This window comes from Suricata suricatta, chromosome 13 (genome assembly GCF_006229205.1).
Source record: "Suricata suricatta isolate VVHF042 chromosome 13, meerkat_22Aug2017_6uvM2_HiC, whole genome shotgun sequence".
In the NCBI taxonomy this organism is placed as follows: domain Eukaryota; kingdom Metazoa; phylum Chordata; class Mammalia; order Carnivora; family Herpestidae; genus Suricata; species Suricata suricatta.
In genome coordinates, this window is record NC_043712.1 from 18,374,320 (window position 1) to 18,401,366 (window position 27,047).

The following is a 27,047-nucleotide window of genomic DNA, read 5'->3' on the forward strand; positions in this document are numbered from 1 at the left end:
ATACAGACTTCATACAGACAGGTCCAACGATGACCACAGGTTAGGGGATGCCTCATCTCCCTCCACTCTCACAAAACCGCCATGAGTTGTGACAAGCTCCAGCGTGGGTGCCTGCCCTAGCAGCCTCCCCGCTGCCTCGGATGCCTGTGTGTGCCCCGAGGGTACTCAGTGCATGCTAACACCAAATAATGGATGACTCAGAGCTTGGAAAGAGTCCACAGCAGGCTGGAGAGCAAAGGCACGGTTTATGTCTCAAAGATTATGTTGTTCCCTTCCCCTTCCCCGGGGGGCTGGACACCTTTCCACGTTGAGAAGAAACTTCAGTGACCTTTCCCCAGGAAGGGCCATCTAGAAGACAGGCCTACTCGCAGGGCATGGGCATTGTCCAAAAGCTGCCCCGAGGTAGGGCAGTGGGGCCTCTGAGCAGCTGAGCAAGGCTCCCTCCCACACAAGGGAAGCGGGCAGATCTGCGCTCCTAGCGCTGCCCCACCTGCTAAGCACTAATCCTGGGTTATCTCTAGGCTGGTCCAGAGAAACCCCAACACCCCATGCTTCTGGAGGGCTTTATCTCCTCTTTCCAGGAACTGGGCTGGCCCCTTTCCTTCCCGAGGTGCCGCCGAGCAGCTGCCGCCCCGGAGCCCAGGCGAGCTCCGGGCGGCGGTGTCAGCCTGCCCGAGGAGCGGCGCCAGAGCCGAGGATCCTCCTCCCTCTCCCTTCCTGGGCTTCTGTCTAACAATTAGAAAATCCGTTTGGGGAGCACAGCAAAAATCACACCTAGCTAACAGCTGCTCCGGGTCGGCTTGGAGAAGGGGAGGAGGCGAGGGAAGCTGGAATTCCTACTTTCGCCATAAATTGTATGCAAATGGGTTCCTTTCCTGGCAGGGGGCCGGGCGTGAGTGCGTCTTTCATGAGCTAACCCCGTTCCGCTGGGAGGGCTGTTCCTTTAATTCACCAACTGAAAAAGTAGGAAAGGATGTCTGGAGGCGAGGCGTCCCATTACAGAGGAAGGAGCTGCTATATAAAGCCAGCCAAAGCTGGCTGCGCTGGCCACAGCCTGCCTACTGTCACAGGCTCTCCCGCGCGCAGACACACACCGGCCTCTCTGCACAAAGACTGTGCGGCTGGGGGTGACAGTGGGGGCAGCGCACGGGAGCCCCGCTGCTCGGAGCCAGGTACTTATTCCATGGAGCTGGTTCATTTAAGGACCTAGGTCTTTCTCAACTCCGGAAAGGTAAGTGCGTTTCACTCCCATCGCCAAAGATCATTGTGGTTCACTGTTTGCATTCCAGGTACCAAAGATGTTGTGGATTCGTAATTATAACACTTTTGCTGTATCTTCGCTGCTGGCAGATTTGGGGTATTTGTTATGATCAGATACACCTTGACTGTCTTCTACTTGCGGCTTCTAGTCTCGGAGATTTTTGTATGTGTGTGTCTGTGGGTTTGTTTTAGTTCTAGGAACAGCACGTGGAAGGAACTTTTGGTAAAGTTTTGATCTCTGCGTTCTTCAGAGGAAAAGTAAGAGTTTTCTCTTAGCTCCTTGCCTGGCTTTCACCTGTGAGTATTTTTGTTTGAGAGTTAGAGAGGTAGAAGCTGAAGGTGGAGATCATTCATGCCCTCACTTTCGGATGGCTTAAGGGAAGGTCGATAGAGGATTGTAGAGAGAACAATAAGATTGTATTTCTAAATGGCGTTCACCTTACAGTTTACAAAAGTTTGTATCCATCCCTCATTCCAAAGCATCCTCCCTGTGGTTAAGGTGGGGAAAAGGATGAGGGCCAGAGGGCAGAGGGAGGAGGTGACTCCTAGGGTCACATGAACAACTGTGGACTACAAGGTGGGAGTGGTGGACACAAGCTTCTATCCTGAAGGGCAGGGGGACTCCCGTGGAGACCTCCTGAGTCACTGATCCTTGGGCTGGGTACATGTGCGTGTCAGGGGTGCTTAGAGCCAGCAGTATCCTGAATCTTTCTAGGATCACCTCTCCCGCCTCACCTTGGTCACCGAAAGCCCTGACAAACACCTTGTCCCAGGGGTGGGAAGCTCTACCTGGAGGGGTGTGGGAAGAGCCCTGGGGTTCCTCTCTGTCACCAGTGTTGTAAGGGGATTAAGAAGAGCTCTGGATTTTGAAGCGAGGGGTCGGTCACTTTGGTATCCCCACCACCACCATTAAAGATGTTACCCCAATGACAATATATAACCTCTATGAGCCTCAGTGTCCACTTACCAAAAATGGAGACAGTAACTGCTGTTGTCATTATGAGGAGTTAACAAGACATAAAGCGTTTGGGATAGTGAGGGCTCAGTAACTGCAGGTTTGGATAATCTTTGTCATTATCAAAATCAGCCATCACCTTGGAAGTTAAAAGAGGCATTTAGGAAATCTTGGATTGTTTTTCATGTGTTACTCACCCCCTTACCCCTAACCGCCCCCCCCCCCGCCTTTTTTCAATCTCACGGGTCTGAGGGTGTCTCACTAGGCTCACAGATCAGAGAGTTGGCAGTCTTTTACAATCAGGACGTTGTTTTGGCCCTGGTCGGGAAAGGGAGCAGCCCAGGGGCTGGATGTACATGTCGAGTTCTGACTGCAGAATGCACAAGGTTTTGAGTTTGGGCATTTGCAGATTCTAAAGCTGTCAGCCATAAAGCACGATGCTGCCCGGGGACTCTTTGGAAATGCTTTCCATCCAGAGTGAGAGCAGGACAGGGGAGCCCCTCTTGAAGAATGAATGCCTCTTATTCATGTTTTGTGGACCTTTTCCCCTTTTCTATGAAGCTTTCCCATATGTGCTTTAGAAATAAAACCTGCTGCCCACCCCAGCCAGCTTCCCGCCTTGTCCTCCGATATGGTAAGCCCAGGTGAGGACTGGGGGGAGGTTGGTTCAGTGCTAAAGAAACCTGCGGAAAGTTTGCTGGCGTTGCATGCATCTGAGCCCATTGCCGTTGATGTAATAGCGTTTTGACCATATGTGTTTCGGGCAGGTGACGGCGTCTGGGGGAAGAAAAGGGTACGCCGCACAGTATGAATGTTTCTCCTGTTTGCTCAGAACAGTGTGAATCAGATAAGGATTGAAAAGGGGTATTACCAGCTTTACAGTCTTTAAAGTTTTCTTTTCTGTGCTTTGTTTGAAAAAACCTGGCTTCCCTCTCTCATCTTCCACTGAACTGCCTGAATCCTTCTCCCCAAGAAGTTACTGATCTTCCAGTCCTCCGTGACGCTGCCCATATACAGAGGATGGTGATCTCTATCTCTTGGGGCTCTGGTGGCATCCGAATGAGATAAGATATGGCAGACTCAGTATCTGACACATAGTAAGGGGTCAATAAATAGAGGGCTTTCTTTGTGTTGGTTTGGTTTTGGTTTTCTTGCTCATCCACATGTAAGGACTTATCTGAAATTCATGTCCTAAGACAGTGGTTTTCAAACTTTTATTTAGCTGTGGAAATATTCACGAAAGGACACTCATGGCAGAACTCCAATAGGAGAGGTAAATGTGGGGCTGCTTTGGTTGAAGTGGGGGGTGGCGGGTGCAAAACTCGCCCCTTTGTTCTCAGCCTCTGGGACATTTCCACAGAATCTTGAATGACACATAACAAGGTTTAAAATCCTAGAGCCAGGCAGTGTGCCTTCAGGCTCTAATTCTGCACAGGGACGTTTGCCCCTTAGGATCCTCACTGTAACAGGAACCAATGCAATTCTCCAAGTAGATCAGTAGATAAGAATATAGGAAGTTTAAAAAGCTTAACAAAGGATTGTTATTTTAATTAATCTTAATGATAACAAAAGCCAAGTTGTATGGAAAGGCCACTCTATCCTTAAAATTCCTTGTGCACATCATCTCACTAAATATCCACAGTATGTCTCTAAGGAATGGACCATGCCTATTGGACAAAGACATGGCTTGAAGAGGAGTGAGAGCAAATAATTTTTCCAAAGACCAAGAACACAGAGTGATGAAGCCGGTTTTCAGACCCAGGTCCCCGTGGTCCCCAAATCAGAAGTACATTCCACCGCGTTCCTTCTGAATGCTGCTGCTTCATGTACTGCCTTTAGAAGGAAAAAAAAAAAAAAAGCTTCCTTTCTAAATCTACCCCTCCAGCCAGACTGTGGCCATCCTTAAGTACAGCAATAGCCTGATCATATAACCAGAATGGAATTTGGAAAGGGAATTCAAGCTGATAGAATGAAAAACATGCCCCCTTTCATCCTGCCCTTTCTAATGCTCACAATGAACCAAGAACACCTAGTCCCTCCTTTCCCTGGATTCTATGGACATACAGCCATGTTTTCTTGCAAGAAAAGAATACCTAGCTGATGTAAAGCACAAGTCCCTTCAGACTGAAGTCGTTTTGGCTTGAAAAGTAGAAAGAAGGTAACAGACATTTAGTTCACTCCAAATACCCAATCCCTTTTTGATGAAAAAACACACAGTAATCAATACTGAGGGCTAACTATGTATCATGTATGTGAGAGGAGGGTTTGTCTATGGTTCTTCATTGAATTCTCACACTAAAATCACTTGCTCCAATTCATGACAGAGAACCAAAGCCCAAAGAAGGTCAGTGGCTGACATGAGGGTTTTCAATAAGTGAGGAGCATGGTTGGCTATGAACCCAAACCTTCTAAAACTCTACTATTCTTTCCACTGTGCTTTACTGAGTCTGGAAGTCAGGCAGGACTGACCTCACAGAGCCTTGAATGATGTCTTTCAGTGATTGGCCAGATGGTAGAGAAGCCCCCAACTGGCATTGGTGTCTATTGACTTTACAGAATAGTTCTGCCTATATCACTTTTCATGGTGCTCAGGAAAGGTCAGCTCTTGGTGGTGCACTTCTCTGCCTGGAAACAGAAAAGTTCAAATTTCAGCCAAGAGAGAGAGTGAGGGGAATGGGGGGGAGGGATGAGAATGACACTAAAAGTGGCAATTCGGTCAAGTACTGTTAGTTTTCATCCCCGGGAAGTAGGCATATACTTTGCTGGGTTCTGCAAGCTGGAGCTCACGGGTAAGGCAAGGCTGTCCCTGTCCCTGCACTCTCTTTGAGAGCCAGGTGAACAGCGCATCTGGTTTAAAAGGGCTGACTGGGGGCCAGAGTGAGATCAGCGTGCCCAGCCTTGGGGCAGGGAATCTCAGGATGATCAGGAAATGGTTGTAGGCTCCAAGCCACAAATTTCCCTGAGGTCTCAGACATGAGGGTTATGGGTCAATCACTTCTCACTTTGAGAAGATCATAGGGAATTCCCATGAATCTACACCCAGCCAGTTTGCATACCTTCAATATGTTGGGAAACATAAGATGAGGGCTTCCTTCCAAGGGGGAAAACCCCCTCAGAACCCTGTAATCTTCAGGCAATAATTCCATCCAAAGAAAAGGTCGTGGTGGTCTTACCTACTATAAAGGGGCCATACATACCTATGGCTTCTTGGTAGAGGAGAAAAGTCAGTGTGCCTATCTGATTCCAAACCTGCTGACTAGACTTTTATTTCAGTAATGCCCTTAAGCCTAGAATTTTTTTGTTTTTTTGTTTCCTTCTGCCTTGTCTCACATTTCTGTTCTCCATTTAGTAACAACCTGATTCAATACTATCATTGCATCCTTTGACCCTCCATCATGGAATAAAAGCAAAATGCCCACCCTGAACACCCTGAAAGCAGATTGTGAGAATAAAATCCCTTCCATATGCATTTCCAGTCTATCTGCAAATGGAAGTGGAAAAAAAATCATGTCACGTTGTCTCAGATTTTTGAAATTTCCTGAAATTCACAGGTTCTTAATTATACAGCCATGGTAACTTAAATAGTTGGTCCTTTAACACCTTCCCCCATCCAACACCCTGTGTCAAGAGCCAAGGAGATTTCTGTAGGCTCTGAAAGTAGACAACTTTGCTTCAGAACTAACCACTGGTTAACTCTTATCCTGGAGGAGATGAGTTGCCTACCACTAACTTCTGCATGAATGCGTCCAAAAAGTTCTTTTAACAGGGGCAGAGGGGGTGACTGTGATGGCTAACATTTCCTGAGAGGCAGTATGCCATTTAATCATCCACCATCCAGCAAGTGTAACTGCCCCCCATTCACACACAGGGAACCTGAGGCTGGAAAAGTTTAAGGTCTTCCCCAACACCACAGAGATCGTAAATGTCCGAGCCAGAACTCAGACCCAGCGCCCAGTCCTGAACGTGTGCTATAACCATGAGGATATGCAAGCCATACTCAACACCTTAATTCTATTCATCTCCTGACAACAAAGAGGGCTGGACACCACAAGGCTAAGAAAGAATCAAAAACTCATCTTTCAGACTCCCATGATCTCTTCAGCAGGGAGGCCACTGTTATATAATCCAACTTGCTCCTTCTGATTTCACTCCCTGTGGAAACTGTGATCAAATTATTAGCCTATAAATCCTAATGTAATATGTTTTCTCTAGTGGGCTCTAAGTTGCCTGAGGGGGAAGCCTGACCTACTCCCTGCGCCCGCTGCCAGCCTGAGACCTGAAGCATGAACACACACCTAAGCGATGAAGCCAGGCTTGCCCTGCAGGCTGCCTGAAATCGCCCTCTCCCGGGTTCCCGCAGAGCTCTCTCTCCCCCCACCGACATCTGTGTATCACTATCACGTATACTTTGATAATCACCTCCCCCGCCCCACCTGACCGCTCAGCCCAGAAGTCAAGATCCTCAGTGAGGCAGGAAATCTTTCTTGCTGGTGCTCATTTCCCCCAAGCCTAGCCACCTGCTGACAGGTACCAGGCCCCCAATAAGTTTTTGTTGAGGAAACTCTGCTGTCCCAAAGCAAATGGAGCAATAGCTTCTGAACTGCGTTCTATGGTTTATGCTGGATAAATTTTCAACAAAGTAGGATACACATGAATTTATAAGTGTGTAAGATAACTCTCCCATGCCTCTCTTTCAGAGGGTCCCAGACACTACATATAACTTTACAGATAGGTAAACTGAGGCCTGGAAATGTTGTCCTCCACGCAGAGTAGAAAGTGGTGGCACTGTTGTTCCTCCCCATGCCTAACTCCCACAACTGTGCCTCTTCCACCAGGCCACCTAGCGCTCAGGTGTTATTCCCATTTTTCAGATAAGAAAGAGGTTAGAGACCGCAGACTCCTTTCTAGAGGAATATTTACACCTTTAAAGTGTAGTTCAGTAGAGAGGGCAATGCTTGATAAATAAGAGAATTATTAGTGGTGGACTTCAGGTGAGGGGATGCTTGGGAGGAATAGGAGAACTCAAATTTTATCACCCAAGGACCCAGGGATGTGTTCAAGGGTGAAACCATACTGGGCAAATAGAAGAAAGATGGCAGAGACTCAATATTGAGTGCGAGTCAGTATATCTTTGTTCAGAATTCAAAGCCTCCAAAGGCAGCATAAGGAAGTCTTGGGTAATAGCAGTGCCCTGGGAACTTTGCTAGGCATGCAGTGCAGCATGAACACGGGTAGCCCCGCTGCAGAAGTGGCCCACCACAGCCAGAAGGAGAGAGCCTGGAGTGACACTGGATACTCTGCCAGCCAGACTTTCAGGCACACTGCATCCAGTGTAGGCACCAAGATATGAAATAAAAACAACTGCAATAATAATAAAGCGTGTGAGTGCATCCAGACAAGAAAGCCATGACTTTCCACTTTGGGGAGAAACAGTCTGGGAGAGGCAAATACCTAGGGAGCCTAGGTGCAAAGGAAGGAGCCCACCTGTTGGGGAGCTCAAGGAAGAAAAATTCAGCTTCTGCTGGGTGCTTGCACCTTTAGCGCTGCCCCCAAGAGAAGTGGTCTGCTTCCTGGGAAACTTACGCCTTGGGTCCTCGGATGGTCACACAGAGGTAGTTTGACGCAAAGATGTCACAGTAGAGCATTCTAAGTTACAAGCAGGTTGTTAAAAAGTGTTTTCCTTAGAACTTACCGAATGTTGAAATTAGAAGGGCTCTTTGGCAGCCTCCAAATCAGCTTGGAGGAGTCTTTTAAATCCAAGACTGGTTTAGAGGCTGCCAATGAGCGATGGAGAGGCCAAGCAGGGGCTCCCATTCAATCTTATTTTAACTTAAGCCCCTCCACTTTTATCTGTTTTGTACATAGAGCTTCCTCATGAAATGTTATTTGGTGAGAGTTTGTGGCAAAATAATAGTAATAATAATAATAATAATAATAATAACTTTTTGCAAATTTTAACTCTCCTCATTTGGAAGATGGGAAAACAGACTCAGAGGAGAGAAAAGTCCTTCTAAGATCTCACGCCAGTTGGCAACAGGCTCAGGACTCAGTCTGAGGTCTTCTGACTCTTGCTCTTGGAAGCCAGGGACGATATAAAAAAAAGTCAAGGTTAATATGTTATTTAAAAAGGAAAAATTACCAGTCTGATTCTCTGAGCAGCTTTAGTGCACACGGGTTGAGGAAAGAGTCTGCTGTATTCGGCATCTCTCACTGCATAACGAATTGCCGTGAAACTTGGTTGTTTAAAACAACATCCATTTGTTGTCTTATAATTTCTGTAGGTCAGGAATCTGGGCATACCTTAGCAGGACGTTCTACTTTCATGGTCTCTCATGAGACTCAATCACAGTGTTGGCCAGAATTGGGGTCTCATCTTAAGGTTTAAATGCGGAATTATTACCTTCCAAGCTCACTTACATGGTTGTTGGCTGCATTTGGTTTCTTGAGGTCTGTTCGCCCACGGCACCCTCAATTCTCTGCTACATGGACCTCTCCAGCATGGCTATCTATTTTATCAAAGCCAACAGGAGAGAGAGAGAGCCTGCAAGCAAGCAGACATCACAATCATGTGCAGCTTAATAGCAGAACTGATACTCAACACCTTAGCCATATTTTGTTTGGGTTAGAAATAAGCCACTAGCCCATCCCACACTGAAGGGAAGGGAATTGCACAAAGATGTGAAGAGCAGAGGCAGTATCATTGGAGCCCATCTTAGAGCTTCTCTGCCATTCCAACACTCCAATGGTACCTATTTCTGACAATTTCTTTCCAACAAGTTCACCCAACCCACCTGCACTTCTGTTGATGATCAGCCAATAATTATGGCAGCCACTAGAGGGGACTGTGTCTTAATTAGGCTTTCCACACATTTATAAGGCAGAGCCAGGTGTTTTACATTAGATGTTCACTGGGGAGCCAAATTCATCATGAATATCCCAGGACAGGATCTGCTAAGACAATGACTTCAAATGTATTTCATTCAAAGACAAGACATTCAAAGTGACAAAAACTGAAACTCATCCATTGTCCCATCCCCCCTGCCCCCGGTATATTCTTCTGTTAGCAGATATAATGAAGACTAAAATTTGGAATTAATTCTTTCTCCTTTTCCACTATGCCACCATATTCCAACCCTTGTGGATTCTATTGCCTTAACAAGCAAATCAGCTCACTGCCCCCCCCCCCAACCACTCCCTCTTCATCCTAGTTCAGGTCATGCATTTCACAGATGGACCACAGCAATGATTTCCCTATTGGCCCCCATCCCACCAGACTTTCCTTTCAATCTGTCCATCAGCCTGGGTTGTAGGTCAACATTCCCAGGCTTAAAGATTTCCAAATGGTTCTCTTCTGGACACAGGAAAGATTCAGATCTCCAACCTGGCATTCAGTTTCTTTCATGGTATGGTTTCCAGCCTCCAAAAAGACATTGTACTTCAGCTATAATCCATGCTTTCAACAGCAAGTATTTCATGCTTTTTATGCCCTGGCAAATGTCACTTCCTCTTTCCTAGAATCTTTCCCTATGTTTTTCACCTACTCATAATCTCCTTTTAAAATTCAGTTCAGGAACCATGTCCTTTCTCTAGGTTGATGTGATGTCCCTTTATTGTCATCCCCTTCCACCCCATGTTTCTTTCTGTCATCACCCTTATCATTCTGGAATTGCCTGTCTGCTCATAAAGCAACTCTTCCTGTCAACTCTTGAAGGGAGAATTTGTATCTCGTTCATCTGAAATTGAGCACAATTAGAATAAAATTAATCTTCAACCATAGACAGGAGTCCTTGCTGTGTCCCAGATTTGGACTTCCGCCATCTGAGTTTATTCAGAAAGCCCAGACCTTGAAGTTGTTTTCAAGCCTTGTCCTCTAGGCTCTTAACTGGGCATAGTGATGTCATAACATGGGACAGGAGGGAGCCAGCCCAGTTCTGGGACAGGAAACTGTCTCAGGATGCAGAATTCAAGGAATGCCCTTGCTTTCAGAGGAGGCCTCTGGGATCAAAGCTTGCCCTGCCTGGGATTTGGAAAAACCAGTACCAAGGACAGAGGAGGCCTGTCTGGGGATTTGAGACTGAGTCACAAGAGATCCAAATATCTGGAAGTTGTAGCAAGGATCAGTCTACAACCAGTGGGAGGAAGGAAAGGACTCAAGGGAGGGATGGAGACAAAGAGCTCTCTGTCTTAGGACATGAGGAAATTCACAGCCCGACAGCTAGGGGAGTATTGACTAATGGTTAAGAATATGGCTTTTGCATTCATTCTGGGTTCAAGAGCTTGATATATTCTTGTTAATGTAATCTTGACCAAATCTTAATTTCTCTAACCCTCATTTTCATCCATACTAAAGGCATAATAGTAGCACCTACTTCATAATGTTATTGTGATGATTATAATACATAAGGGAAAGTTCATTGCTTAACACAACTCTGGTACTCGGGCATAAATGTTTTATGGTCATTGTTACCTGTTGTCACAATGGTTGTTGGTAATAAGGCTCCATTAGACAAGCAATTCCCCAGACTGTGGCCTGTGGAGCACCATGCTTATGAGATGCACCTGTAAAAGTGTTCTGTGGACAAAGGGGTTTGGGGAACACTTGGCATTATGTCCTATTCTTGGGAATTCTTAGTGGATATTCAATACATGGTTCTAAGGGTGGAGTAGTAGGAGATAAGGGAACATGCAAGACCCTTTTAAGCTCTTCATAGAGCTTATGTTACAATGGAAGAAGGTAGATGATAACAAGGAACCAAACTTCTAAGTACAATTTCAGGCAGGTATTTGCTAAGAAGAACCAGAAAACACAGTAAAGGAATAGGCAATGACTAGTAGTGAGTGGGATACTCTTTTCAATAGGGTGAGATATGAGGATGGTGTTTAAGCAGAGAACTGAATGAATTAGGGAAGTGAGCTCTGTAGGTAGTGGCTAGGAGTTTAGATTTTATTCTGAGTGTGATCTGGGGCACCTGGTGTAGCTCTGTTGGTTAAGTGGCCGACTTCAGCTCAGGTCATGATCTCATGGTTCGTGGATTCGAGCCCCGTGTCAGGCTCTGTGCTGACAGCTAGCTCAGAGCCTGGAGCCTGCTTCTGTTTCTGTGTCTCCCTCTCTCTCTGACCCTCCCCTACTCATGCTCTGTTTCTGTCTCAATAATAATAAACATAAAAAGTAAATATGTAAATAGAAGAGTACATGATCTGAGAAATCCTATAGCAGTTAACCTATTCAATAGCTTTGTTGAACTCAATACCCCCCAAGATATTTGGCCACAAATGCCATTTTCCACAGGACATGTACCTAAAAACATCTTGGAATATAACCTGGTAAATTCTGCACTAGAGCACAAAGCTTCATAGATTTTTTTTTAAAGGACTATAAATTTGCTCTCACTCATCTAGACCTGTAGTAAAAATCCCAACAAACCACTTGGGCTGAAACAGGCATGTCCAGAGCAAGAAAGCCTAGCTCTAGAGGTAAAAACATGCAGGGTATCACCCTAATTAGCAACTCTTTTTGGCTGAGATGATCGATGATCACAGCCAGGCTTCAACAGACTCTGGGTCCCATCTCAGGCCAAAGGAAACTTGCCAATGTCTGCCTAAAAGTTAATAAGTGTTTGCAAACAGTACACCTTGGCTTAAGCATTCTCCAAAGGGGAAGTGTACAAAACTTGAGGTCCAGCCAGAGGCTCTGGGAGAAAGAGGTCAAATATTTCGCTGCTTACACACAGACAGCCACCAGATTGCTGCTAAAAATCTAGGAAATGGAAGGTGAAGGTGTCTGCTCGGGCTCTGATCTCTCTATTAAGCAGTGCTAATGTAAATTTTCACCTGATATGAACTGCAAGAAGGTGCTTGATGAATCAGCCCAGCATAGTAGTTGAGAGCATGCATTTTAGAGTCACAAATTAGGATCTAAACACTGACTGTTCCTCTAAACCAGTCATTGAATCTCATTAAGTCCGGATTGATTTAACTCCCAGACATGCATAATAATACCTATCTCACCAGGTTGTCACGATAAATGACAAGACAAATGATAGCATGTACAAAAATCATCTAGCATAATGTATGGCCCAAACAGGTATATAGTAGGCTCTCAACAAAATGTTAGTTTCCTTCCTGTCCAGTTCAATCTGTATTTGGTTTTATAATAACAACTATCATGTTTTAACAAACTGCTGTGTTCCAGCAAGGGTCAGGAAACCACCAGGTGGTGGCCTATTTTTGTAAATAAAGTTTTATTGGAACACAGCCATGCTATGTCTACTTTCTCTGCAATAGTAGTCTTTGTAACATAGAACATCTCGCTGCAAAGCCTAAACTATTTGCTATTGGTCACTTAGAAATAAATTTACTGACTCCTGCCACTGTGCTAAATTTAGATATATAATTTCCAATCACCACATCCTACCAAGGTATATATTATTATACTTTTACATATAAAGGGGTTGAAGCAGAAATAAAGGCTCATCTAGTAAGTCCCACTCCAAAACCATAATGCTGAAGGAAGGTTCAAAGAATGACAGAAGAGTGATTCATTTGTATGATTCAGCCTCGATTTCCCCCCAGACCACCTTTGCCTTTTATCTCTCTCAGGCTAAATTTCTTTACTTTCCTGCCATATGCTGAATTAAGTGTTGCTGTCCAGAAGGGATCCCCTTCCCCTTTTGCTTATTTGTTTCTTTGTTAGTATAAGCTCATTCTTTCAAAAATGAAAGTAGTAATTTCTAAACCTTCTGGAAGACTCCATGCCTTGACTGATTTCTTAGAAACAATCCTCTGTTTTTAGTTGTACATAGCATGAGGGCCAGTTTTCCAGAAAGGAGAGATTTGTTAAGCTCCTCTGTCTGCTACTTCTCACCTTATCTTCCTCTCACTTACTCACTTTCTCTCCAGGCCAGACTCAAAGAGAGTAGGCTGTTTCCAGGGGCTTTAAAGATTTGCCTGACACATAGTTATTATAGTGCATTTGGCTCTGTGCCTCCCCTTAAGTTCAGAACTGCACGTAAAATGGCTATGTGCACTCCGGCACCCCAGACCTACCCTCTCAAAGGGCCCCATTTGAGGGATCCAACAACTCTACTTGCATCAGTGAAGTTGGATGTCCCTCTGATATTTATTGCATAAAGTTTAAAGAGACTGAAAAAAAAAAAGAATCTTGTTTAAAAAGATAACTTGGTGTAGCAGAAAGAGTATAGGATTTGGAAGTCTAGGACTGAGTTCTTAATTCTGATTCAAATAATTACTGCCTGAGCAAGTTATTTCACGTTCTGAAGCCCTCAGCTTTCATAACAGTAAAATACAAACAGTGCTTCCTAACTCATAAGGTTGCCGTCATAGTTAGCTGGCATCTGTAAAGTTCCAGGCACAGGATACATGTGAAACTATTGTCTCACTCATGGTTTACATTGGCAGAAAGTCTCTATGCAGGATCTTCAGTCACATTCAGAGACTGGCCGTAGTCAATCATCACTCCCATCTAATGTGTAAGGAAATGGAAGGAGAGGGTCTAGATTTGTTCCAAATCTGCACTTACCCTATTTTGTGCCATCCAGCCAAATCCTGTGATGTATTTCAAACACAAATAATCAAACAGATTTGGAAACCACTATAAACTTTCCCCATTTTGGAGATTTCCAATGAACACAAACACATTAAAGTCTCTGGAAAACACTGAAGTAAACAAAGCTGTATAATTTGTTTGGTTTAAAATAGCATTTGGTTTAAAATAGCATTTTCCAAACATGTTTTTCCCTTGCATTAATATTTGCCAACATGTTGTAGATCGCACTTTAGAAAATGTTGTCTATGGTTACTTGGCTAATTAAATGCAAGTCAGGGGTTAGAAATATCTCCATTTTTCAAGCTCATGTACAGCTTCTCTGACATTATCTGGAAGTCACAAAGGCCCTTCATTGTTACTGTGGACCCTGACCACTGGGTTTTTTGGAAGTTTGCCTTTTTACTTTGGTTGTGCAAACCACTCTTTGACATCAATGAAGGATGACAGCAAAGCTGAGGGTTAGGAATGGGGTTTCTGACACGTGAGAAAGTCCATATGTATTAAATCCCTGCTCCCCCTTTCTACCTATATGAGCTGGAGCTATGTAAGCCTCAGTTTCCTCATCCCTAAGCTGAAAAAATAAAGGTAGCTACCTCATAGCTCTTGGAGAGAAGTCAATGAAATAACCCACATAGGATACACATAAAGCAGTTCTTGGCACCGATGTGTTCAATCAACATTAGCTATTATTGAAGTATTTAAAAGGCCTCATTAGAGTAAGAGAAAGCAGACAATTAAAGTATGTTTCCTTGCATGGAATCACACAAGTTAATTGCTGGAGCAGTGTTAGTTTTTCCTAAGCATTCACTTTCTTGCTTCCAATCTTAGAAGCATAGTATCAAACTTTATTGCACCTGACTCATACAGGCTTTTCCAAATGTCAGAGAATCCATCAGGCTCCCTCTGACTCTGGCCTCAAACAGCATTCCATACATTTGCATATCAGCATATTGGCTTGGAAAAGATTGCCAAAGCTATCTAGTCTTGCTATGCCAAATACTTGACACATATCAACACTCCCTCACTTTGGTGCCCAAGGCATTCATTGCTAGGCCATCACAGCACTTCTTCCCTGTGAGTCCAAAGGAGGCCATGGAGTCTGTCAACACAGTGCTGGGTAGGCATGTCAGCTCCCTGAGGTTGACATGTAAACTGAAACTTAATTGTTTTCCCAAACCTCTCAATCAATGCTTGAACCATCTCTATAATATTACTTTTTTTTTCATGTATCTGATGTCATGGAGCTCTCCTATCAAGAGAAGCCACAGAGGAAGAGAGAAAAAGAGAATAGATACTAACATTTGGATAGCATTTATAGTCCTATTGTTCCATTCACGATCTCCAACAACCCTGGAAAGATCTTTATTTTACAGCTCAAGAAGCCACAATTCAGAAAAGTTATAGGACTTTGTCTAAGGCTCCCCAGCAGGTAAGCAGACTTTGATCTCCTGCATTTCTGCTCATCACAATGCCTTCTTAAGAATTTTCAGAATCTTTCAAGGCTACATCTCTAGCATTAGGTAGCTAACAACAGCTTCACAGAGGTCACGGTGTCACAGAGCCCTTTTCAGATGGTCTCTTATTTAACGTTAAGGTATGAGTCCATCTATAAATCTGGCCTTCCTAAATAAATTTCTTTTTTAAATTTTTTTATGGTTATTATTTATTTTTGAGAGGGAGAGACAGTGTGAGCAGGGGAGGGTCAGACAGAGAGGGAGACACAGAATCTGAAGCAGGCTCCAGGCTCTGAGCTAGCTGTCAGCACAGAGCCTGGCGTGGGGCTCGAACCCACAAACCATGAGATCATGACCTGAGCCGAAGCCAGACGTTTAACCGACTGAGCCACCCAGGTGCCCCCCTAAATAAATTTCTAATCTCTCCACCTTGGCTCAAGAGCTCAAGAACCTACTTCCAGTACTTTTGAAAGAGTCCACTAGACTCTTCTAGATTTTCTAAAATTCTAGATGAAAGCCAGAAGAGATCCTTGTTCCAGGAAATGAACTGAAATTTATATTTGAAACAATTTTTCCAGAATTTTAAAGGAACCTATATTGTTGCCACTTGGTCAGACCCACTTTGTATTTTCCTTTCTGTACAGGAAAGAAATAGGAGAGAGAAAACAAGTGCTCTGCAGAATTTTTATTTCAAAAATTGAATCCAGACCACACCAGGGAAGTCTGTGGTCTGAATGTATCAATGAATCTAGTCATATTTCATCTGAGCTTTTCTTAGGTATACTAAACCACAAATATGAATCTCATTATTGTGTCTGGATGGAAATATTTTATGCTTATAGATTCGTGAGCTTAATTTGGTTGGTAATGAAACTTCTGTTTGGGGGATGGGAAGAAAGAAGCCACAAAGCACCACCAGTGCTTAAGCCAAACAACTAAAGAAAGGCACAGTATTTGGGAGGGGGCTGTGTACAGAATATTGGCTGCTTGACATGGGTCCAAGATGAAATCCAAATTTAAGTTCAGCGGAAATATTGCCAAATTAGCGATGGGCCACAGGTCCCTAGAACCAAAGAATCAGGGGCTGGGGATACACAATCTTGCTTATTTGACAGCAGAGAGGATGTGACCTGCCCAAGGTCTCACAGCAAGAAGTTGACAGGACTCAGCTGCAGCCCTTTAATCTGCTGCACTCCCTGCTACATGGTCCTAGGAGAGCCTCAGATTTCTGGAAGCTGAAAAATAAAAGTCAGAATTTGAAAGGAGAGAGAGAGTGATCTAAATTTAACCAACAATGAATACTGCAGCACAATTTGAAGAATTGCTAATACCCCAGGATGCCTCATTCACATTGGAACCAGAATTTTACACTGAGTGTATCATAGGCCTAGTCGAGTTCACCTCCTTCCTAAGGTCTAGTTGAGTTTACTTTGATCATAGAGAAGGTTTATCTCAAAGAGGATAGTACTGGGTTCTCAAGAACCCTTGAGGTATTGCCTGGAATCTCATGGGAAAGGAGCCCCATGTGTCTTGGCCACTTTTGTAACCCCTGTGCTTAGTGTGATATCTGACATGGAGTACATACTCACTGACTATCTAAGTGAATAAAAATTAACTAATTCTGGGAGTGCAGCTCTGATGAATTCCTTGATACATCTTGTCTTAGAAAAGCTCATAGGAGAACTAATTCCATTAGGGCTAACAGAAAAATAAGCGTGTTTATTCATTCATGAATTCCATGAATATGTGCCTCCTCTATGTGGAAGTTGAAACCAAGAAATATATTCAGCTTTATTTCATGCAAATATAAACATATCATGCCTTCACTATGCTGTAGATACTGAACTTGGTATTGGGTATTAGGAGGTGAATGACTCAGATATAGTTCCTGCCTTCATGGAGCTTAAAGATTCATACAATCTAATTCCTTATAGTCTGACAAAAATACAAGACAGAATTAGCCTATGCTCTAAAAGAGGAAGATATACATACATAATAAAATCACCCACAGTCAATTTTAGAATGACATGTGATTGAAATCATATCACATTAAATACTCAGAGAATTCAGAAAGAAACAATTATCCAAGAAAACTTCTAATGATAGATGATTTTTTTTTTTTTGAGCTCTATCTTGAAGGACAAATCCACTAAGAGATGGCAGAGGGGTTCTTGAGCAGCCTTCAGGGGATCCGGTACCCACTCTCATTGATAACTGAGATACGATAGTGTCTCCGAAGATTTTTCTCTTTTGAGCTGGGTGTTTGAAAGTTATGGAGGCAATGCTTGGGACTGGTCTTGCACTGTAATTTTTCCTTTGGCCCTTCAGCACAAAATACTAAGATTGTGGTTCAGAGCACTTACTTTGGACTCAGATAGACTTGTGTTCAAATCCTGACTCTACTTAATGAATATCTGAACTTACATAAGCCACTTAACTATCCTCTGTCTCTGTTTCCTCACCTTCAAACTAAGAATAAAGATACTGCCTCATATCATTTTGTGATATGAAACACATTTCATTTCATTTTTTTTTAAGGAAACACATTTCATTTCAGTCTCACATATCATTTTGTGAGAATTTAAAGTTGGACATATAAAATGCTTACTGGCAAAATAAGCACACAGTGAACAGTAGTTGGTGATATTTTTATTACTTTTATTATCATTGTTATGATTTCAGCCTCTTCCTTATCTTCTCAATCAATATTTGGTGGTTCTAAACATTTCTTCTTCCAGGAAATCCTCTGGGAACTTCCAAGCTCAGAGTGACACTTCTTCCTTCAATTCCTTCATTCATACCAGCACTGCTACTGAACTCTGCTTTGTATTTCCTAGTTTCTGAGATTTCTGGAATCAGAGAGTGAATCATTACCTTGCCTAGTTTCCCTACCCTTCAGCACACTGTGCAGCCCATAGTAAGTGAACAGCAAGTGGCTCTTAACAGAATCTTAACACTTATACTCTTGCTATCAGCCATGTTCCCAATGTGCAGTGACACTTAAGACTAGCACAAATATTAAATCCAGAGTACATGGCTTTAAAATCAACTGCATTTGTGAGCTTTTAGGAGGAAATTATAAGCTTTATGATTAGAACATGCTGATCTTCTTCATTGTCGTAGCCTTCATGGCTAACTCAAGGCTTGGCAGATGGTAGGTATTTAACCAATATGTACTGAAAAGATGTACAGTTGGATGGATGAATGGGTGGATGGATGGATGGAAGGAAGGAAGGAAGGATGGGTGGATGGATGGATGGATGGATGGATGGATGGATGGATGGAAGGATGGATGGATGAATGGATGGTGGATGGATGGATGGATGAGTAGATAGACAGAAAACTGAAAAAACCTTACAGGGCCAAAAAACCTGGAAATCTCTTAACACGGGGTCTCCCCAAGATCCTATTGCTGATTATTTTGCTCTGGGGACCTTTACAATGACCTCAGACTAATAATTACTAGAAGCCTTTCCTATGCACTTATTTTTGAAAGGCTCTCAGTAGCCTGGGGGAACCAATAAACCTCCATCAAATTCATTGACCAAGAGGGAAGATCCCTGGGTTTTAATATCAGCTTTTACCACTAATTAACTGCTGACCTCTGGTGTTTCTCTTCAGTTATTCCCTTTCACGGCATGTACCACCTCTATTTATTCAGATGTGGCTGCCTGGAGTGATGTATTCATAACAATTTTGAAGTAGGGCTCTGCAGAAATGTATAGGTGTTGATCAGCAATGTCTGGCACGTACACTAAAAGGACGTGTGTTGGTGCCACGGATTTGCTGTCCCAGGACTCAGTGATCTCCTACAGTTGCTTCTAAGCCCTGCTCAACTCTGATTTTGACTCTATAATCTGATGTCCGTCTGTGTCTATGGAAAATGCCGAGAACCTGAGCCAACCACTTCCCGTCATGAGTGATGTCTTAAAAGACTAAACCACAAGCAGCCTGTTCTGGAGAAATCCCTGGCAGAGCATCATGGACAACCATCCCAGTAGCAGCACTCCCTCTTGGCCAGGATATTGACCTCCCAGAAAAAGAGCTCCACCCTAGGCTCACAGAAGTGCTTTTCTTGCTCCTGAATGAGAATAGATTGGGAGGAAATCCCGCATTATAGCCTCAGCCTCCTCACTCCCCTAAGGATTTCAGAATATCCCTGTCACTTGACAAACTGAAGCAATTGCAAGGAAAAAGCAATAGGGGCGAGAGGGGGCTCCTTCACATTCCTTTACAAATCTTTCGACCTTCAGAAACTAACCTTTCACTAACTGCCTTGTCCAAACAAAGGGCACAAATTGTCACACAATAACAACATACATCAGTTACTGAGATCTCTCTCCTGTTAGGCACTATCCTAAATATTTTCATAGATTATCTCATTTAATCCCATTTTCTTATTGTAGGGTTGGTATTTGTGGTAATTTTTACAAACAAGAAAGTTGGGGCTCAGAGAGGCAGTGTTACATATCCAAGGTCATAGTTACTGGATGCAGCCATGTGAAGTTGCCTCTATCCAATCATTTGTAACCTACAAAAATATGGCAATTCCATATGTGTCAAATTGATAGCAAGTGACAGAACCAGGGTTCAATAGTATCTGATTCTAGAACAGATATTCTCAAACATAGCACAGACTCTCCTTGAATAGTTGTCAATTGCTAAAATTGACATTTAAAAAAAATCATTTTCCCTGTAATTATCTGTTTACATGTCTGTTTCCTTTACTGGACTGTGACCTCAATAAGAGCAAGAATTATTGTCATGGGTCTCTGAAACACGTCACCATCCTTTGGGTGATCTTAGCACTCATTCAATTCATTTCTGTTGAATGCAAGAATGAGTTAAGTTTTTTTTAATGAATTAATTCTCAGGCCTCTGGGATGATTGCTGGGTCCAGTAGCATCTGAGTTGGGCACTAGTTAAGCCAGGGTGCTACCTGAATGGATAAGTGCTTTTCAGTGCTGGAATTCAATCACCTAGGGCTTGGAGGTGCTTTGGATTGGCAGTCAGAACTCTCTTAATTCTTTTAAGACAGGTTGTGCTGGCCTCACTCAACTGTAAGGATCAGATGTCCTTGGAAAAAATCCACACTTAAGGCTGTTTCCTGGCTTCTCTCTCTTCCTGACACATTCCAAGAAGGAATTTATGGATGTTGGGAAGGACAAGGGGTGAAGAATTTCTAGAACCTTTAAGAACGCCCATGTAAGCAGCTCCATGCTTAACTGACTGTGCACAATAAAACTTTCTTGCCTGTAAGCAAGAAGAAAAATTTGGTGTGAGCTGCCTCATATGTTGCCAAAATGATGTGGAAAGAGATTCATCTGCATTTTTAAACAGTAAGAATCCTCCTCATTGCCCCCAGCCCCGGTATTTCATGTACGTGCCCAAGTCAACAAGATAGATAGATTCAGTGAGCCACTAATAATGAAGTCATAAGTAACGCATTCTGAAATGTGATCCCAGCCAGTTGGAAGTTTAATCTTTATCTAAAAATGAAATTGTTTATTCTCCAGCTGTGACCAGGAAAGAATTCAAAGATTGTTGATTCCTTCATCTAACAATGGTCTTTGTCCCATGGCGAGGTGCCTAAAAATAACTGATAATTTATGTCATGCTGCTTCCAAAAGGTTACCTACCAAACAGCTCTACTTGGGGATGGGGTAGGGATAGATCTGATAAACAGAAAAGAGGTACCTTAAAGTATAAAATTATTGACCAAAAGGTCTTTGGAATATGGCTCCCATGATACTGACTGTGGTTTCCCCATCTACTAAATCAAGTGTTATATCAGAGTAATGTTCTGAATAAATATCTGTAATGCCAAGCTTTGAGAAATCATCCTACACTGGCAGCATCTAATCCCAAAGAAGTTGAATGAAGAAACCAAGAACTAATTTTTATCTTTCAATAGTAGTGAAGTCCTATTGGTTTAATGTCCTCCTCACTTAAAAAAAAAAAAAAAAAGGCTTCAGGACCATTTCCATCTTTTTAAATTTTGAGGGGGAGGGGCAGGTACCATAAATATGCCAGGTATTTGGAGACCAAGGGACTGAAGACAGAAGCCTGTGTTCTACCTACTCCACTCAGCAGAGGACTCTGAGCAATTAGACATCTATTCTTAGAGAGAGACAGCACTGCTTCCTGGGCTTAGTGCCAACTCTTCACTTTGACCTTCCATGTACTCCTTACTGTGGTTCTACCAACCCCATGTTCTTGCTCTTTTCCGCTCCCCTGAATGTCATTGACACTCCCAGAAGAATGGACCTTCAGTATTCCATACACATTACCCCACCTTTGCCTCTATCAGGGAGCCACAAAGGGAAGCATCTGTTATTACTGTCATCCTCTCTTTTTAATTAAATGTTTATTTTTTTAAAACATCTTTTTAGTGTTTATTTCTTTTGGGGGAGCGAGAAAGCGACTAAGCAGGGGAGGAACAGAGAGAGAGGAAGAGAGAGAATCCAAGCAGGCTCTGGGACATCAGCACAGAGCCCAATGTAGGGCTTAACCCCACAAACGTGAAATCATGACCTGAGCTGAATCAAGAGTCTGACGCTTAACTGACTGACCCATCCAGGTGATTCTATTTATTTATTTTTAAAGAGAGAGAGAAAAATAGAGATAAAGAGAGACTGGGAGGGGGGCAGAGAGAGAGAAGGAGAGAAAGGATCCCAAGCAGGCTCCAGGCTATCAGTGCAGAGCCTGATGCAGGGCTCAATCCCACAAACCTTGAGATCATACCCTGAGCCAAAATCAAGTCAAATGCTTAACCAACCCACTACCCAGACACCCCTAGTGCCTCTTCTTTATTCTCTTTATCAACCATGAATTCCAAGTCCTTTTCTTTTCTCTGTTCCCTTTCTAAACTTCCATAGGCTTCAAATTCTACCCACCGACTAGTTATAATCCATCCACTTTCAAAATGCCACCCATCCTTCAGGTCCATCTCAGATGGCATCTTTTTCAAAGTGTTTTACTTACGCCCCTCAAAAAAATGCAGCCTCCATCCACTTTCAACATGAATAGAGTTCGGCTGGCCAACCTCTGTTGTTACCTATTATATTAGGATTATAATCATGATGTATCTCCCTGATTGTCTCATCCTTTCTAGGTGCAAAGTTTTCTTTCTGATCCATTCTCTATTTGACCAGTGTTATCACTGCTTCTATCATCATTAGCCACTATTTATAAAGTACCTACGGTATGCCGGACACTATGCTAGTAGCTTAACATACATCTAATTTCACCCCATTCTCCCCAAACACTATGGAATAGGTGTACGTATAAGAATCTAAGGATGAGGCAAGTGAGACTCAGGAGAAAGTGAATGGCTACAGTAGCAACTACTAAGTGAAGAGCTGGATTCTAATATACATCTATTTCCAAAGACCAGGGTCTTTCTCTCACACCCACCTGCTTCATCAACAGAATAGTTTATATTGCTGAAGTATATGAAATGAATCCCCTTGTAAACTTTGGAACAGAGTTGTGTATGGTCAATCTAGAAGAACCTTAAGTTATCTTTGTTTGACAAATTCTACCAGCTTTCAAGAAAAGGGTGACACAGAGCAGGACAAGATGTTAGACATGGCCAAAGGGGTCCCTAGAGTAACTAATCTTTGGTTTGACTTGAGGAAAAGAAACTCATGGGGAACTTGGAGCTGTAAGGGATGTAGAAAGAGGAGGAAGAAACAACTTCTTATCCCAAAGGGTAGAATGGGGGAGGGGGGATAGGAGGGAAAGATGCTGAGGCAAAGTGAATGTACTTTCAGATTTGAAGACAGTAGCCATTAAGATCATATGTACTTGGATATGTTTGAACATATAAGGTCCAAAAATGTAATGGAAATTATAATCATATACATATTTGCTTATGTTTAGCTGAGTGACCACAAAAAATGCCATCTTCTCTCACTTGTCTCCTGCCACAGGTTCTACTTGACATAGTCACCCATCTTCATTAGATAGGACACTTATCAACATCATATAGTCTCTCTTTGACCTTGCTGAGCTTCAGTTTTTTCCTTTGTACCACAGACTTACTATCACTAAGCACCCCTCTAAACGAATACTACTCAGTAGAACTTCCTGCAACAATGGAAGTGTTATCTGCACCCATATTACAGTTACTAGCCACGTGCCATTGTAAAACACTTGAAATGTGAGCATTACACCTGAGGATGGAAATGTTAATTATATTTTATTTTAATTCATTTTACTTTTAACAACCACTGGGGACTAGCGGCTACCATATTGGACACCTCAGCTCTAGACCAATAAATTCAAATTTTTCTACTTCTTGAACCTTCTATCTTATAGGGAAATGTTTGTGGTAGTTTTTTTTTCCTCCAGATTAATTATGCTTTGAGAAATTAACAAGAATGGAGAGACCTAAGGAACCTTATCAAAATAATGTGCAGGAGTTCATTTGGCTAGCCAAGTTGTTTTTGATAAAGATGCACAGTAAAATGGGATCTGTGCATGTACTTTTCTGCACCCAGAGTATATGTTGGGACAGGCTAAAGAGCTGGGCAAACACGAAAAGCTTGGAAATATCCCATTTGTCCTAAATGTGTGACCACAACAATCTACAGTGGACCCAATACAAAAGCTGTGTCTCTTTCTGCTTCTCTCCTTTGAAAATATTGAGACTAATCTTAAAAGATAAACAGACCTGTATATATATATATCTCCAAAGCATATTTTTCTGGAATCTCTGAGAAATCTCCACTTCCCTGCAGAATTTTTAAACCTGCTTAAAAAAACAGATTGATATATGCCAGGGGAGGCATTTCAAGAGTTGAGAGAAAGCAAATTCTAGGCAAAATATTAATTGAAGTCCATACTTTTCACTCCAGAAGCTTCCCTTTCATGAGCTCTTGCTGCTGACAAAGACTGTGGCATCCCCACTACCCACATTTTCTCATGCACTTTTCACAGCAGTCCTCTGACAACACCTGTATCTCATTTTAATGATGAAGTGACTCTGGCTTAGGATAGTAGATACCACTTTGCCCAAGAAAAAGAAAGGTGAACAGTGACTCAAACCCAAGGCAGTTTGTCTACAAAACCTGTGTTCTTCAACACTAGTCTACATTCCAGTGCCTTGGAGCATGCTATATTCTCAAAGAAGCCCTTTCTGTTGGAGAGTTCCAAGTAGAAAAATATTTCTCCTGGTGCTGAAATTCGCCTTCTTGTAACCAGCCCTCCTCCCCACCCCCGACATAAACATGCATTGGCTCTTGTTCTGTCATTGAGGGCACAAAGGACTAGCCAGCTCCTGCTTTATTCGGAGTTTTACATAGTCATTCTGTCTTTCTCAACCCTGGCTTTTTCAACTACAAAGTAAACACACACAGGTCTGCACTCATTCCTCCTGCAAGATCCTATCTAGACTTTCCATTGCTTGATCGCTTTCTGTAAAGCTAATAATCTGCTTGTGCTTTTTAGAGCGTCTCTATAGTTAGTCGTTCATTCTGATATTTTAAAAGCCCCACTCTCAGAACATGATCTTTCATGTCTAACCTAAATGTCACCAACTACAATCTAAAGTAATTATCCCTAGGTCTCTCCTCAAAGGAGACATTAACTAGCCAGTTGCCTGCATGACAATATTTTACATTTTTAAAGGTTATTCTTTGCTGACTATATTTTTCCTCTCTGGTTCCAGTTCTAGAAAATTTATCTTCATAAGGCTTACCTCCTCCTGCCTCAACAATTTCTGCAGCTCCTCTTTCCTCTAGATCCAGGTGACTGCAGAGTTTAAGACAGGATTCAATGTGGAGGTCAAGCTCAAGGCTAAGCAAAGGGAATCCAGTGCCCTGAACTTAGGCTTGGTTTTGTTCCTACGAGTGGAAGAAATAGCTGCTACTTTTTAATGTTTGCCTGCTATGGGCCTGACACCCTGCCGGGCGCTTTCTGTACAGATTTCTGATCCATAATTCCCTCTGGAAAGACTGACTCCCACCTTACCAGTAACATCATGGGTTAGAGAGGATAAGTAGCTTGGCAAAGCCACAGAGCTAGCGAGCAACATGGAACCCAGCTGTGTCTAATTCTAAAGCCTGGGCGTTTTCCTCCACACTGGAGATGTGATGGGTCTTTTCCAAAAGTACAAATAAAATATCCACCTGTCCTCAGGCCACCACAAGCCAGTGGGAAATACACGACCCTCAAGAATCACATTTCCTTCCTCCAAACAATGTGGCATTGGGCTGTACCAGGATACGGTTCTTACATACACAGAGAAAAATCCTCACTCAACCCATACTCTGGTCATTATTACCCTAGACTCATTGCCTCAGAGTCTCAACCAGCAATTCTAATAGCCTTTTAGATGGAAATTTAAGTCGTTTAGCAACACACAAAAAGGTGCTGGATAGAAGTCCAAAAGCATTTCAAACTTGGCCCATGGCCCTTCCTCATAAAAAAAAAAAAGAAAGAAAGAAAGACAGACAGAAAAAGCTAAGAATTGTTGGGAAGAGGGTGGAAGCAAGGACTTTGTGGAAGGCAAAGAGAGTTAAAGCAATTGCAATAGAGTGTGCAATTAATGAATATTTGTCCAGTAAACAAATAAAATGGGCTGTGCTGGTTTAAAAGAAAAGAACTTGCCAAGTTTCTCTTCTTCATAATAATTTTTATTCAGTGAGCTGGCCCACACCACAGATCCACAAATTCTTATTTAGGAAACTAATTTGAATAAGAAAACATACTCAAAAGAAGTGTTGTTTCCCTTTTTTGTTGCTGTTGTTTTTGTTTTTTGTTTGGTTTTGCCTAACTAGGGAGTAGATGCCCTAAGGAGATGTTACATGGATAATTGGTAAAATATCAAGCATGAATATAATTAGGCTGTGGTGGGGATGTGTAAATAGGAAGTTCTTGATTAAATGCATAGCCAATGAGGTGCCTGGATGGCTCAGTCAGTGGGGTGTCGGGCTCTTGATGTCAGCTCAGGTCATGATCTCACCAATGGTGAGATCATCCTTCCTGACAGGGCAAAGCCCACTTGGGATTCTCTCTCTTTCTTTCTCTCTCTCTCTCTCTCTCTCCCTCTCTCTCTCTCTCTCTCTCTCTCTGCCCCTCCCCTGCTCACACTCTCTCCCAAAATAAATAAATAAACTTTATAAATAAATAAATAAATAAATAATAAAGTGCATCGCCAGTGGTTTTTAGCTCCCAGGACCCCTGCTCAGTCCTACAGAACGCTTCTCAGTTCCATTTTCCCTGCCATAATCCCTCTCCAGAGTTTTGCAAAGATTTTCTGTTGTGGCACAGGAGGCAATCATGTGATATCATGTTGATGCATTCTATCATGGGATAAGATCTTTCTGGAAAAAAAAGTTAGAAAAACCTCTGTAAGATAAGCATCCCAAATACTGCATCTAATTGACATAAATAGCTAACTCAGAATGAGCAACTATAAGACTAGCACGGGTAATTGAAAAAATGCCAGTTTCTGAAATGACTGATTAAAAGGCAAATGGCTCTCAAGTACTTTTTTGATCTACACTCAGGTGCATTTCCTAATTAAAGAAGTGAGTGAATGACTTCATAGCCTCTATATATCATTCCCACATGCATCCATAGCATATTTAGGCCAATTATAACCACCTAAGGTTTAGCCATGTCTTCCTATCTATTTGATAATTTCTCGGGGTGCCTAGGTGGCTCAGTTGGTTAAGTGTCCAACTCTTGATCTCAGCTCAAGTCATGATCTCATGGTTTGTGAAATTGGGCCTCGCATCGACTCTGCACTGACAGCACAGAGCCTGCTTGGGATTCTCTCTCTCCCTCTCTGCCTCTCCTCCAC

General features: G+C 42.8%; 1 protein-coding gene across 1 annotated transcript in view; it reads left to right on the forward strand.

The window, feature by feature from the left end:
- The first annotated feature begins 1,003 nt into the window (after positions 1-1,003).
- The window catches only part of TNC (tenascin C), a 91,760-nt gene continuing 65,716 nt past the window's right edge, over positions 1,004-27,047 (forward strand). Inside the window, exon 1 of the mRNA XM_029920877.1 lies at positions 1,004-1,231. The gene's annotated coding sequence lies outside the window, so the exon portion shown is untranslated. The remainder of the gene's footprint in view (positions 1,232-27,047) is intronic.